Source organism: Pinus tabuliformis, chromosome 8, assembly GCF_031772625.1.
Source record: "Pinus tabuliformis cultivar Carrire ecotype Pingquan chromosome 8, CPIR1, whole genome shotgun sequence".
NCBI classification, from domain to species: domain Eukaryota; kingdom Viridiplantae; phylum Streptophyta; class Pinopsida; order Pinales; family Pinaceae; genus Pinus; species Pinus tabuliformis.
This window is the reverse complement of record NC_142294.1, coordinates 22,832,470-22,845,737: the sequence shown is the minus strand read 5'-3', so window position 1 is coordinate 22,845,737 and position 13,268 is coordinate 22,832,470. Positions and strand designations below refer to the sequence as shown.

At 39.1% G+C, this 13,268-nt stretch overlaps 1 protein-coding gene across 1 annotated transcript in view; it reads right to left on the bottom strand.

Annotated features, from left to right (window-relative positions):
* Positions 1 to 13,268, bottom strand: part of LOC149233956 (protein ESMERALDA 1-like) — a 92,648-nt gene that overhangs the window by 57,053 nt on the left and 22,327 nt on the right. The window lies entirely within an intron of this gene.

The window sequence follows — 13,268 nt, the reverse complement described above, 5'->3', positions numbered from 1 at the left end:
AAAACACGAAAGTGAGTTACATCTGATTTAATTGAGCTCCATGCTTCTTCTGGAGTGATATTCTTTAAAACCTTAATAGGAGTGTGATTTACTATGTAATTTGCACAGTTAATTGCTTCTGCCCAAAAATTAAGACTAAGTCCTTTAGATTGAAGCATACAATTAGCCATTTCCTTTAAGGTGCGATTCTTCCTTTCAGCTACACCATTTTGTTGTGGAGTATATGGAACAGTGTGTTGCATTTGAATTCCATGCTCAGTGCAAAAGTTGATGAATTTGTTCTTAACATATTCTTCGCCATTATCAGATCTTAGCTTAAGAATTTGATGTCCACATTGTTTCTCAACAAAGACCTTAAAGGCCAAGAACATGTTAAATACTTCACTTTTGAGTTTTAAGAAGTATACCCAAGTCCGTCTAGAGAAATCATCAATGAAAGTTAAGAAATACTTGTCGTCAGAGAATGAAACAAATGAAAGTGGACCACTAAATCACTATGCACAAGCTTTAAGGGGGTTGAGGCGTGCCAAGAGGCACGTTTTTCAAAACTATCCTGATAATGTTTTCCGAGTACACATCCGGAACAAACACCATCTCTACAAGATACCATAGGAAGACCTGTCACCATATTTTCTTTACATAGATTTTGAAGGGAGCGATAGTTTAAGTGACCAAATCGCTCATGCCAAAGTTTGTTCACTTCATCATTATGAGCAACAAATACTGAGGGAAGAGTTGATGACCCAAAGTTGTTAAACTTCTACAACCTTGTAGAATCATCACCAATGCCTGTAGCTAAAATCTGTCTAGGATCTCTTAGGTCCTTAATTACAACATCATGAGGTGAAAATTCAACGATTTTACCTTCACCTGAATGAGTTATCTGATATACAGATAGAAGGCTGCAGGATAAGGTTGAAACACATAATACATCATTAAATTTACCATTGTCTAGATGAATAGTTCCAGTCCCTACAACACTAAGAGATCTATCATCACCAACATATATATTTTTGGTGTTATAATCATTTAAAGAAGAAAACATGGCTTTGTTTTTGGCCATGTGATAAGAAGCTCCAGAATCAATGAGTCACTCATGAGAATGAGAAGAAGAAGATACATTTAGTGCATAACCAGACCGAGATGCTTGACAACCACATGCAGAAAGTGTTATTCCTGAAGATGAAGTTGAAGTTGAAGAGTGCTCCAAATGGATGTTATGCTTCTTCATTGTTGCTTCCAAGGCTTTCATCTTCTTAAAGCATTTGGATTCTAAGTGGCCATCTCGATTACAAAAGTTGCAATGTCTATCAATCTTCTTCCCTTTGTTTTTATTTGCCTTATCGTTTTGTTGAATTGATTTTTCATTTTGAGACTGAAAGTGGTTAGGACCCTTGCTTGGTTTAGGACCATTCTTTTTAGGATGTTGCTTCTTAGGATTCTTTGAACTTGGTTGTTGTCGAGCGGCTAAGGCTTTCTTAGAAGAGTTTCGAAGATTAAGAAGACCAAGATGTAAGAGTTTTTCTTATTCTCTTATTAAAGAATCACAAAAGGCATCAAAACTTGGGGGACTTATAGGCTTGTCCTTGAGAAATAAAGGCTTCTCTAGTAGAATGGAAAGTGGAAACAAACACAGAGTATGTTGGTCCTAACTTAGTAAGAATGGAATAGATAAGGCTGCCATCTTCTTTCTTAAATTTAACACCTTTCAAGAGAAGTCTAAGGGTCTTGAACTTGGACAAAGAATCTTCAATGGAAGAAAAATTATTGGGGTCCAACGTAAGCAACTCATTTTCGAGCTGATGGGCTCTAATTTCATTTTTAATTCCAAAAACTTTATTGAGTTGTTTCAATGCTTCGTCAGGGGTATCAAGTTCTACGATATGGAATCTAAGGTCTGGAGGCATAGACATCCCTATCAACCCACGTGCTTGATCTTTCTTATTTTCCCATTTGACTGCCTTATCTTCATCTTTAGGTTTAGACTCTTGGCCTGAGGTTATTCTATAAAGACCTTTATTTCTAAGTAAATCCTCCATGTAGGACACCCATTGGAAGTAGTTGGTGTTGTCAAGAATAACTTGGCATGGACTTTCCATTTTAACAGAGACTGAAGATGTAAACGCTAATACTAAGTGTTCCAATGGAAAGATCTCGAAAAATTAGGCCAATTCAAAAAAAAGGGCTCTGAAAACGGCTTCTGGATGAAGAAGTTATGGCTTTTTGAAGAAAAGTTGTTGAAGATGTCGACAAAGTACGTGAATGTGCGGAAGTGAATGATAATGTTATATTTTAAAAAAAAAATCCCCCCTCTTTCCAAACTTAATCTAATTAGCTCACTTTTAAAAAAAAATTATGTGACCCACTTTTATAAATAAGTGAAAGTCACTTTTACAATGGTACTTTATGAGCTACCCACTAAATTGTAACTTAAATAAAAGATAAAGAGACTTTAGAATTATAAGTGACTCACTTTTTATAATGGGTGAGAACACTTTTACATAAAGTAACTTTAAAACATAAGTTACATGTGCTTTTTGAAAAAGTAACTCAACAAAAGGAAAGACTTGAACCCAAGACCTCTATTCTCATAAAGTAACTTTGGACCAAGTGAGCTAATTTAAAAGGTTAGTAATTTTTGGAAAAGAGGAAGGGGGTTTTTTAGTCACTGAAGCTTTGGAGTGCGTGCTTACTTGAGAAAGCCCTTTTTGCCTACAAAACAAAAAACCACACAACCCAAAACGGACATGCAAAAAAACCAAACCTTGCGACTTGAAGTTAGCTTTCGCCAGAAACTAAATATTTTCCTCAATGTTTCTGATTTTCCGAGATCACACTAAGGTGCAGCGGAATAGAGCATACGCATGAGAAAAATCCTTCCCTTCTGTTTCTGATTTGCCCAGATCACACAAAGTCGTGGGGCAAAGAGCATATGCAAAAATGAAAGGTATAGAACGGGTAATAAAAAAACAAAGAGATAAAGAAACCGAAATAAACAAAGAGATAAATAACTAAAACTGCAAATAAAGACTTATACCTCCAGATCTTAAAAATGACGTAGCTAGGACTACCAAAAACCTTTTCGTGTGAAAAGAAAGGGGTTCCTCACTGGAACAGATGCTCCTAACATAATAGAACAGTCCTCTCGGCCCAAAAACGGTCATAAACAGTAGATCTAAGAAATGACAGTGGGATGCAGTTGTACCGGCTTCGGATTTGGATCACCAACGGATGCGGCCCTCAAATAGCTCTGATACCATATAGGAATTTACAAGGTAAGTTCCTCAGATAGAACACCAAAGGACACCGCTCACAAACAAATCACAGATCAATACACCAGTATTCTTAACGTTGTTAAAACTCTCAAAGAGGGAAATAGTTCACGGACTGAGCCAATGCAGCCACTTAAGCCAATTTATTAATAAAAGAAAGAAAATTTACATAAGCTTCTCTCATCAACGGTCACCTTACAAATGATTGTCCATGCTCTTTAAATAGAGATCATGGACCAATCAGGTGTTAAGCCACATATCAAGTGTCGATAATACCAAGGAGAGAATAAACCGTCGGATCACTTCATGTCTAGAACATATCGTGACCATCGGATTGTACGTTACAAAAGTACATAGTAAAGAAACACACTTTACCTAACTCTACACTAAACCAAGTTATGCTTAACTATTTCCTATGTGTCGGAATATCCCAACACTACCTCTCAAGGCACATTCTTTACCAAGGCCTCTCAAGGAAAAGTACGCCCCGTAAACCATTCTTTACCAAGTCCATGTATCCAACTTAGGATGTTAATCCTAAACTACAATACATGACTCAAGAATGTATGTCCCTGATGCTTATCCAATCCACCATTCTCCCTACCAATGTTCATGCACTAGGCTTATGACTGTTAGTCTTGGCCATAGTACGTGACACATGGAAAATATGATGTCTACCGTCACTCCCTCTCAACCAAGGAAGAGATAACCACAAGCCTAAGCTTGTCTCAAAAATACTCATCCTTTTCCATGAAAAGGAACTTCATCAATGTATCATCTACTTGTTCGTCCTATGGAGATCCATAGTAGCTTTTAGGCTCCTATCTGCATCATGATCTTCGACCTTACTAGTTTTCTGACAATCTTCATATTGAATCCATCATATCATCAAATAGTTCATCAAACACTTTATGGAGCCAAACTTCTTTACAGCAGATTGTATGTCTTCACATCTTCTTCTTTCATAGTGCAACAGAAATCTGCTTCATGCTCTATCAAGAAATCATACCAACTTCCAAGTAGATTCAACCATCGGTAGTATTTGTATTTATCATCAGTACTTCCAACTCAATCAATGTAATATCAAGTCCCAAGTTGTAATGTATGTCACTTTCTGCTTTCAGCCCCCTTTGAAGTCAATATTTTTCATGGGTCTTTATTTTACAAAGTTTAAGGTCTTATTTGATCATGAGGCTTCTTCAAAATCTTGGAGTAGCTCTTCTAACTGAGGCAATCGTCTTCACTTTATCCTCTCCCTCTTACTACTCTCTTTTTCCGCAATCACATTCTTCCATCTTCGTGCTTTGCTACGTTCTTTCCATTTCTTCATTTGCTAATAAAGCTTAGATAGTTCTTAATTTGACCTGCAAACTCTATTAGAAAAATATGAAAGAATAAATGTAACTAAGCAAAGTTCAAAGACAATAGTAACAGTAGTAGACAAGGAGAGGAGATGTAGAGTACTTATCTTTTTGTGAACTCCCTCTGGACCTTTTCACCAATCTTGTCCTCACATCAGCATGATGTAATTTCTGTCATTCTCAAGAGCTAGGGCTTCTTTTGCTAGCGAAAATGATTAGTTAAGGTTTTTTCCCTAGGGTTTTCTAATTCAAACCTTTGCTAGGGTTTACAAACCCTAGATTCTCCAAAGTCTTTAAGATTTGCCATTTAAAAATTGCAAATTCTACAAGCATACTATGAGTTAATTGCAAACCCTAGAAATGTCATTAGTAAGCTCTCTTCACCTCAGATGGAGTTCATTTCATTCCTTGATTTCATAAAACCAGTTTTTATATGCTAGGAAAGACTCCAAATGCTCAAATATCCATGATCTCTAAAATATAGCTACACAAACCCTTTTATAATGCAGTGCTATCTTTCAAGAAAGCATTAGATCATGAACTATAATTGACATAGAATGCAAATGAACAAATATTATACATACCTCTTTCAATCTTACTTTATTCATCCTTGCAGAGATCTGATCCTTTGACCTTTTCTTCAGTTGGCGTGTGTCATTTTTCTCCAACAGAGATTCCTTAGACTTTTAGCTATCGAACCACAGAGATTCCTTAGACTTTTAGCTATCGAACCACAGAGATTCATTTAAGATGGTAGCAATGTCCTTTGTCTTGGTTCACATAGTTTGCACATACATGTTTTATAGAGGAAACTGTTGAAATTTGGTACCGGAGGACAGGTGGTTCCCTTAGGCTTTGATCTTTGCCCTAGGGAAAAGTGTCCAAGGAAATTTTAATTTTTCTCCTAAAGTGACTTTATAATTTTATAAAGTTAAATCTAAATTAAAAGTGACTTTAAGTGATAAAGTTACTAAGTCTAATTTTAAAGTAACTTTTATAAAGTAAATGAAAAATTAGAAAGGAAAAGTGACTTTGGAAATAAATGACTAAGTGGGTCTTTATTAAAGTGGGGTGAATTAAAAAATAGAAAGTGAGATTTAAATGAGCATTTAATCTCAGCCATTGATCTAAATCTATTTCAGCCATTGGATTTAGAGATCACCCAAAAGTCACTTGGATCACCCAAAAGTCACTTGGAGTTATATTAAAGGAGGAAAAGGAGGAAAAGGTCATTCATTCTTTCATGAGCAAATTGGGAGAAGGAGAGCAAGAGAGATTTATGAGCAGGGAGGAGAAGGAGACAACAGCTTGGCACACATTCCAAGGCAGCAGTTGAGCAGATTTGTACAGCTGATTCAGCACATAGTGAAAGGCAGATTTTTGCACAAAAATCGAGGAGCAGTTTGCTGATTTTTCTGCACACAAAACGGAGGTCGTACAGCATTTATTGTTGTCCTGTTTGCTGTAATTTCCAGATTGCTGTGAGGCACGGGAAAGGAGATGAGTTGTAAATTTGCTTGCTGATTTTTTGCTGAATAATTCTCACTGTAAAAAGGCAATTTTCAGAAATAAAGAAGAGCTCTCAAACTGGTTTTCCCCAAGAGTTGTAGGGGGTTTTTCCAGGGTCAAGTTGACCAAAACTATCAGTGTTTTAATGTGTTTTAATGGCTGTTTTTGATTGCTGATTTTTAATTCTGCAATTTCCAGCATTCTGAAAAATTTCCAGAATTTGTGTTTTCAGCAATATTTATTTTTTTCAGTCTGTTAAACGTATGGTTATGGGAATGGGCATTTAACTACATGGGAGAAATAAGGAGAAACTGAAAACCGGGGTGGGAAAACAGAAATTTCTACAGAAACCTTTAAATCTTTCCATAATCTTCAGATATCTTATCAGACTTCTTTGTATTAGATAGGTCAGCTTTTAATGGTGTTATTAGTCCTTTCTTTATGTATGGGAGGAAGTTTGAAAAGCATGGTTGCTTCACATTCTTGTGTCAAAAAGATAAGCCTCATATATCTTCAGATTCCTTATCATCGGTCCTTGCTACAACGAGATATAATATTGTCTCTTAAATTAATAATTCAGCTCCTCAATAGTTTGGATCTTTACCACAGATTTTATACAAAATTTATGCCTTTAAATAAACAAGTGGTCCTCATAGTTTCAATCTCTTTACCACAAACTTTTGGTTCAACAAGGTGACCTTTCAATGAGCCAAAATATTCCACAAAGGTTTGTAACAAGATCAACTTCAGATAACATCTTCATACATGTTACAGATGACAAACTTTTGTTCTTTGCATATGTCATGGAGTGGCATCCCTCAGACTTTCGTACAGGCTGTTACTGAACTCAGATTCTTTGATGACTCAAAAATTTTCGGATGCCTTTATAGAGATACCTTCCATGTTCAATTTAGTTACTTTTCCACAAACTTGAATATCATACATGGCCTTCTTCTGAACTGTAATAGAGATACTCAAACTAGTTATAAATTCGAATGTCACTTGAACAGAGATGAGGCACGATATGGTATAGGTTTCGAATTTATTTGAATTATAGTACAACTTCCAAAGATATATATCGCAGTTCTTTAACTCATGTAGTCCTTCAAATATCGGATATCATTATATATGTTGCCATTGCTTGAATCTCAATGAAGTGCCTAAGTGCTAAATCGAAATCATTCTCATAAATTCTCTCGGGTTTGTCCACAAGATGTCATAGAAAAAGTTCTTTTAAGAAACTTGCATACTATAGAAGTACAATGCCATAGTCTCATTTTGGAAATCATATTAGCATAGCCACAAGAATTCACATCAGATATGTCACAAGAACTTCGCATCATAGAAAGAAATATGCGATAGAGACTCGCATAATAGAGAGATATGTCACATAGCTTCCATCAAACCACCACAAATATTTGGATATGTGCTACAAACTTCAGTAAATGTCACAGAAAGTTCGGATCTTCAAAATTGTGATTACAGAAAGTATAATCCCTCGCATGTCACAGGGAGAGAGTGCCACTGTAATTCTCATGCCACAGAGATTACAGAACTCAGAGATTCGGACTGTCCTGAGGGTACAAATCTTCTTCCTATCTTTTCACTTCAGCCTTCTATACTCCTTGAAGAAAGGCTAGTAGGGATTAATTATGACTACTGGTATAGGTGACCTATGCTTTGTCTTGAACTTCAGATTTAGATAGAATGTCGCCTGTGTTTCAGGCCTCCTTGACATACCTTAAATGCTATAGATTTCAGACCACTGTCTTCAAATCTATGCAATAGATTCTTACCACAGAGCTCCGATAGGAATGACAGACCTTGATCAAGCCACCACAGAGATTCAAATCACTGCTACAAGTGCCATTACTTCATGTTGATTTTCTTGCTTCTTAGATCTTCTCTAGCTCTGATACGATGTTGAAATTCAAATAGATGATAGAATTTCTTATCATGGTAATTACTTGTGACTAATATGCATTCTTTTCTTAGTATTTATTTGTTTAGTTATGTCAACAAGAAATTACACATTAACAAAATATAGAGAACATAATGCGCATGGGGCAACAGACACCAAAAATTAGGCTCCAAGCCAAGCAAAACCCCACAAGGGGGAAAACCCAACAACAATCCTTCTCTTATAGAATCAAATCAAAATGAGATATCCAAGACCAAGAACAGAACTGCCACCTGTGAAAATTCCGAAACCCAAAATCCTATTGCAGCAACTGGAAATAACTCTCCTAATTGTTAAATTAATTCTTAACAATTTATTTACTGTGTGCTACAGCAAATACTAAATCAATCGCACTGTAATCTACACAAATAAACTGCGAAAGAAATAAACACTGGAAGAAATACTAGCACACATACATAAAATGACACAATTATTTTTGGACCAATGTCCCTAGAAAAAGCCAACTCGGGAAAACTGGTGCAGCAGTTGAGGGTTTTATTATTATGCAGTAGTGAAATAAACTAAGTACAACTGTATGTCGAAACTGGCAATTGTACAGAGAAACACTGGCAAGAAAATCTAGCGAGGAGAAATTCCTTACTCCACAGTGAAATCCCGGCACTGACCTCAGCTCAAATTGAGTTGTCCAAACTACCTCTGCACAGTCACTGCATTGCCCTTGCACAGTCACTGCATTGCCCTAGCGCAGTTGTTGTTGCTCTCAGCTTGGAACAGCTTCTATTCAAGCCGTCTGACCAGCTGTTGTTTGGGAAAGCGTCTCTCTTGGCCTCTGGAACCTCTACCCAGCTTCTGGCACTAAAATTTTGCTTCTCCCCAGCAATTCGACTTTGCCTCTAGAGGCTACTGCACTGCTTTGCATTAGCCTCATTGTGGCTTCTCTACCTCTTTGCAAATGCACTGGCCGGATCAAAAAATCTTCCTTCGGCTTCATCATCGCTGCCCCTCTCTCACTGTTTCAATTTCTCTGGCTCTCTCTCCGGCAACTGAATGCTGCTACTCAAGAAATAGATCTGCTCCGGAAATCAAACTGCACAAGTGATTTCTCCAAGCCCCATCGACTTCTTATAATCCTTTGTTGAGACTTCAACAGCCAAGATTAGATCTTAATCGATGGCTAGGATTAACTTGAAGTCGATCCGTGTGAGTTTCTAGAACATTCACACCATATCTTAATTAATTCTGATTAATTAGTCATACTCTCTAAGTTTAGACTTAGGAAATATTTAAAAACTGACTAATAATCTAATTAAGTCATTTCTAGGTGGAATTTCCATAAACAATTTCTAGGTTTTGGAGATCTCATGTATTCTAGCCTCTCCACAAAATTTTGTGGCTAAAACACATCTGATGCTACAAAAATTAACACTCCCTCTTAGCGAGGAATGTTTTTTAATGCTCTACTGCACATCCTATGACAACACCCTATATCTCCTATCACGTTGTTAATGTTTGGCTGCTACTGCCCACCAACTACTGCACAACTCTGATATGTGTTGCATCTGTGTTGTTGTTGGCTCTGTGGAACTGCTGCCAACACTGCATCTGCATTGCAACTCCCTCTCCATTTGTTGTTGCTGCAACTGCAACATTTGCAACTGAAAAGCATCCTAAATACTGAATCAACTGTGATCAGTATGATGCATTTGTCTCCCGAGTCTCTGACTGCTACTAGTATCTGCGTTGTCACTGAGGCATCAGAACTGTTGCTAACTCTGCAGTGTGCCACTCTGCACTGCGTTGCCCAGTATCTCATTGCAACTAGACTCTACATCTGTCACGGCATCTGACTGCATCTACTGCCACAGATCCATCCTACTACAAAATATTGTGGGCCCTCTTAGCAAGGTATTGATTCAAGAGGTGGACCTCCTCAAGAATCATGCCCATTTGTAGCACTCTAGGGCTACAGCACCAAATAACCCCACTTTACTCCTATGGTATGTCAGCAAACCATTGCGAAGTCTTCCTCTAGCCTGGAGGACAACCTATCAATCTCTGTTGATGCTGCCTGCTGGTCCTACTTCTCCTCCTTGTCCTTCTTTCTGAGAGGACATTGGGTGTTGTAGTGACCAAGCTCACCACATCTGAAGTATTTGACCTTCGACAGGTCCTTCTCCTTCTTTCCCTGCTCCCTTGTCCCTGACTGGGACCCTTTGATGCGAAGGCCACATTTTCCTCCTCCTTCACCTTCTTCAACCCGCTACTACTGCCACTAATGGAGCTCTTCTCTAAATCTCGTCTCAACTCCTTCTGCTGCAAATCGGCCCACATCTTGTCCCACCTTCGCAAGATTTCTCTACCCAAAATGCTTTGGATGAATACCTATCAATCCTCGAAGACGCTGTTGAGTGCCAATCACACTAGCTCTGTGGCTTGAGGCGTTGCCCCGACTGCTAACAACTGATCCCGAATCTCTTGAATCCTGGTGAGGAAGGGGTCTATGCGTTCCCCTTTCTGCATCCTAGTGCAGCTCTCCTCCAAATACATCTTACTATGCTCGAAAGTGCCTTGGTAAAGTGTGGAAAGTGTATCCCACATCTCCTTGGTTGTTCCCTGGCCTGCTATGGGTGATACAATGTGATCTCGAACACCTTCAAGTATCAACCTCTTTTCCCTCGCCATCTCCTTTCGGTATCCCTTCAATTGATATGCATCCGTGGGGATAGCTACCACTACATCAATATATGGCTTCAAGCCATATTCATCTAGAAGGAAGGACATCCTTGCTTTCTAGATGACATAGTTGGAAGCACCGACCAACCTATCTTGATCTCGTAGTTTGGCAGTGACCATCTCAGATGATGTCGAAAATCTCCTCTTCCCTTTTGCTCAACTGCTGGTAGGCTATTTGCACTCCCTTCTGGAGTGAGAAAAATTGCTCACAATGATTGTTGATCTGCAAGGGAATTCAAACTTCTTGAGTAGAAGTTCCCTGAGGAAAATTTTCCATGAGTGTGTGCTCTTCTTCCTCCCGATGCTAGCTCTGCACTAGCAAACTGCTGCGTCTAGCTAGAGATCTACTCTGCGAAAAAATATTGGTTGCTCCCTCTGCCTCTGGAAACCCTCGATCTGGAAAGATAAAAGATTTCTGCCCCTCTCACAGAAAAATCGATTCTCCTCAGGAATTTTACCTCTTGCTCTAACCCCTTGAGCCCCGAGTGGTTAATCAAATAAAATCATAAAAAACAAAAGGAATAAAAAGAAGGGTGGAAGAATCAAGGTTGGGGCACCTCATGTACCATGATTGCTCCCTCCTATACATTATAAACCCAAGTGTGGGCTTCCCTCTTATTAGCTACCCTTGTACCCCAGCATGTGACCCAAGGTTGCCCCTTCTCATCCCCTACTTCATTCACCTATCTGTCACATACCACCACCTTTTGAAGGATGTACCTTGAACATATTATCCCCTTTAGAAGTAGAAACCACCTAATAGGGTACTTGGTTAGCCCCATTTGGAGTTTAGGAAACATTGGCACATCCCAAAGCCCATTATGGAAGGGAAGTCCCCACCTGTGGTCCATGATTTGGTAAGCTCATTTAATCGATTTATCTAATGACTTGTACTGGAAGGCTAGGGGGCGCATTGGATCTTATGCAGGATTGCAGATGGTTTCCATCTTAGGTTTGGTCTCCCTATACAAGTTCCTAATCCTCCAGAGGGCTACATTGGCACATGTAGTGTGAGCGTTGAGAGCCATGGGCCTCCACAACAGCAGATTCCACTCCATGGATTGTTGAAATTTCTAAGTCTGACACGTTAGAAATCCCTACTACATTATCTGGTTTATTTCTCCTACTTGTTAATTCCATTAACAAGTTATTTATAAATATAAATATTGAAAATAAACACAAATGCAGACTTAACTCATATACAGATCGGCAACTGAAATACTGAGACAAACACACAAGGGACACCGTTATTTTTGGACAACCGTCCCCAGAAAAACCCAATGCGAGCAAAACGGTGTAACAGTCCTGAGGGTTTTATTATTACGCAGATTTCTTGAGCACAACTAGGGTGCCAAACTGACTCACCCAACAGAGATTTTTACACGGAAGTAATACCTCTTCTCGGAGGCAGATATTCAACAAGTCTGTCCCACGAAAATCCTTCTGGCGCTTCTCCAAGGCTCTGCATCAGCCCTGCTAGCCTCAGCGTAGCTCTAGAACCCTCAGCATCAGCATTCTGCTTCTCTGCGTCAGTTCTCTGGCCTTCTTCGTCACCCACGCAGGCCCCTCAGCCTCTGCGCAGTCTCTAGCTGCCTCTGCGTGGCTCTTGCTGCCTCTATGTAGCTCTGGTTGCCTCTGTGTCAGCCTCTCTGGTCACTGCGCTGATGCTCAAGCACTATCTCTACCTCTCTGCTATGTACTCACTACCCCTCGCTGCAACAGATCACTTATTTGAGTTTTCTCAGCAAACCCCGCTCCAAAAAATCGAATTGACTGATCAATCTTGGTGTATCTCCAACTGACCCTCAAGCCTCCTCTTATACTTTTCCTGTTGAGTCTTCAATGGTTGAGATTAGGTCTCTAATCAACGATTAAGATTAGATTTGCCTTAATCCATGTCATTTAGAACATTCTCGCCCAGTTTTATATTAATACCCATTAATATTTTAATTTTCCTAAGTTTAGACTTAGGAACTCCATTAAAAATATTAATTATTTTAATATCTCCCTAACCAGGTGGAATTCCCCCAAACCATTTCTGGGTCTTCGAGATCTCATGTGCTTTAGCCTCTCCACCAATTTTCATGGCTAGAGCACATCCGATGCTACCACAAATCAACACTCCCTCTTAGTGAGGAATGTGCTCTAGTAATGTTCCACCACTGAACATCACACTGATCCTTCTGCACCGGTACCTGTGTTGATGCTTGGCCTGCTGCCCAACATCCACTGCATTGTTTCTTCCTGTACTGCTACCCATGACCCTGCCACTGCCATTGCTACATCTGTACTGCAGCTCCCTCTCAACACGCTGCATCATGTTGCCCATAGCACTACCACTACTAACTGTTGTAGTGCAACTCAGTTACCGAGACGTAAGTAACTGATCTACCCAAATTCTGACATCCTTTTCAATCCGGAAGCCTTCTGATGTTGAAGCTACCTCTGCTACTATCTTGTGCTCCCTCTGTT